Genomic DNA, 2,909 nt, shown 5'->3' on the forward strand with positions numbered 1-2,909 from the left:
GCTTTCGAATGTCTCTGTGTTCTTAGGATTTCCTGTTAGATACAATACTGGAGAGGGAAGCATTTGTCAACAAGTAGCTGTAAGTTCAGAGTGCTGTTTGTACGCATAAAGGAAGTGTTTGTTGGTCATCTTCCAGGCAGTACAGGAGTGACATGGACCTGCTGGAGTGTGTCCACAGGAGGGCCATGAAAATGGTCCCAGGGATGGAACACCTCTCCTACAAGGACAGGCTGAGAGAGCTGGGGCTGTTCATCCTGGAGAAGAGAAGGCTTTGGGGAGGGCTGAGAGTGGCCTTTCAGTATCTGAAGGGGGGCCATAAGAAAGGAGACAGACTCTTTAGCAGGGTATGTTGTGACAGGACAGGGGGAAATGATTTCAATCTAAAAGATTTAGATTAGTTATAAGGAAGAAGATTTTTACAGTAAGGGTGGTAAGGCACTGGCACAGGTTTCCCAGAGAGGTGGTGGGTGCCCCTTTCAAGGTCAGGCTCTGAGCACCTGATGTGGCTGTAGGTGTCCATGTTATTGCTGGAGAGTTGCCTCTAAGGGTTCCTTCCAGCTCAAACAATTCTATGACTCTAAGATTCTGTTAGACCCTCCAGTGGTTGTCAAGGTGGGATTTTTGAATATCCTATTGTACACAACATAAACTAATAAAACATTTTAATAAACATAAAAATAATATGAACAGAAAACGAACACCATATACTGGAAAGACATGGAAGCTTGACCTTTGGGTGGGAAGAAGCCTCTCCAGAAGCTGAGGATAGGTTTCTCTTGAAACTCTGACTCAGCACGGTGAGCAGTTTCCTAAAGGTTCCATGCAGAACACTGTCAACTGCTTGTGCTTTTTCATTAGAGTGCTGTAAAATCCTGTTCTGGCATCAATATGAAGACAGCTTTGTATTGGAGGCCATAAGCATAACAAAAAGTATCCAACATATTAATAAAAATCCAAGATTAACGGTCTGAGTCTCCAGGACACGCTCTTCCTAAGGTTGCTGCGATAAAAATTTATTAAAGTAACTTAGTAATATTTTGTTTGCATGGCTGAGTTTGTCTTGTTACTTATTGAACCCCGGCAGATTAGATTTTAGTTCTGAAAAACTGATTTTCGGAGCTGTAATTCATTGATAAGACTTTATAATAAAACATTCGCAACTGTCATAAGAAAGCCCCTGTTCGTATCTGATCGTAAACTGCAGTTGAGTGTATGAACCTGTTAGGCACATAGCTTGGCTGTGGCTCCAGACAGGAGAAACACCATTGCTGTCCTCTTGTTCCACCTGCAAAGCAGTGCTGGCATTTCTTCCTAGCCCTTTGTATGCCTTGTGTTTAAGGTTTGCGCTGCATGGATGTGCCCTTCTGGCTGAAGTGCTCTCCATAGTCCCTCATGGCTCCTCAGGTTTCCGGCCCCTCTGCATCACTATCGCTCAGGTTGTTGACTGGAAGTAAGACAAGATTTAGTATAATAACCCCCCCAGAATCAATACATGGGCAGGCGTACCCAGAAATGTCCATTTTGCTAACATTCATTGCAAGGGGAGCCTCCAGAGGCATGAAGGCAATAGGTTAACTCCTCAACTCGTCTCCCCCCTCATGCCTGGAGAATGGAACAGGTAATGGGTCACCTGCTTGTTGCAGTACTTTGCTGCTCTTTCCCATTAGTGGAACGGCAGCATACAAGCAGTGCATTCACAGTGACTGCCTCCCTGGGAACTCTGAATGCACTTGAGCCAAGTGTTACCCGAAGTGCACACTGAGAGCTCGATGTGCTTTGGCAATAAGCTGTTGCAGAGGCAGGATCTCCATAATTAACAGATCTACTTCTGCACTTCTGCGCTACCCTAATTCATGTGCCAGTCACAGTGTACGTGGAGCAAGGTGAGACCTTTGCTTTGTAGCTTCCTGTATTTAACACGTGCCTGATACCCAGTAGCATTCCTGCTCTGAGCTCCTTTAAGTACATTTGCATTCACTCACAGCTCAGTTCTAAAGCTGGAGCCAAACAGCCCAGTGAGTGTAGCCTCATACCTGGGAGGGGTCTTTCCTCTTTCCTTTCTGGGAGCTCACACGGCAGTGGGGCTGCTCGCTCTGGGTGGACACCGAGCTCCTGCCTGTGGCCGCACAAGCTTTGCCTCACGAGTGCCCTCCACAGATGAGCTGATGAATGCAGGGTTAAGCAAAAATAACCCTTCTGCGAATGCTCTGTGGCTGATGGGCTGCGTAGGGTGGGGACCTGTGTACGGTGCTGCTGACCGCAGGGAGGTGAGCTAAACGCAGCCCTCGGTTACCAAGATCCTAAAGGGTTAGCTGTATTTAGTTTGTTTGTTTTTTTCACTGGCAATATCCGGGAGCAGATGTAAATCCGAGCCCTCACTGAGTCACATCTCTAACAAATAGGCAAACGGCTGCAGAAGCTTTCCAGTGGCTTCTGCAGTGCAAGCCAAGTCCTGGCTGGGGTGCACATCCCCCCTCACCCAGCGCCCACCCCATCATGCCAGCTCTGGTGCCATTTCATAAGGCAAAAATGAATCCCACACAGAAAGACTGGATGTTGGGAGGAGGAGGGGGAGCACAAATGGACCTCCAACACTATTACAGCCCTAGAATGAGAATACGTGACATTAATGGGAAAAGTAGCTATGACAGAATTATTAAACAGAGAGCAGTGCAGAGGCAGGGCACGATGCACAGTGCAAGGGGAAAGCTGAAGATATGCTGCAGCCTGAGCACTAATTGTCAGAGGATGCTGCTGTAATGAATGGGGGACAAGCACTGCATGCCTCCTCGCTCCCATGCACCGCTGGACACCTGCCTCCCTCCAGCAGCAGGGACTTCTGCCAGGAGGGAGCACTGCAGTGCCCATGGAGTGTTGCAGGATGCTGGAATGCTTGTGATGGCATTTAA

Source organism: Coturnix japonica, chromosome 2 (assembly GCF_054131305.1).
Source record: "Coturnix japonica strain WE chromosome 2, WE-NBRP24, whole genome shotgun sequence".
Taxonomy (NCBI): Eukaryota; Metazoa; Chordata; class Aves; order Galliformes; family Phasianidae; genus Coturnix; species Coturnix japonica.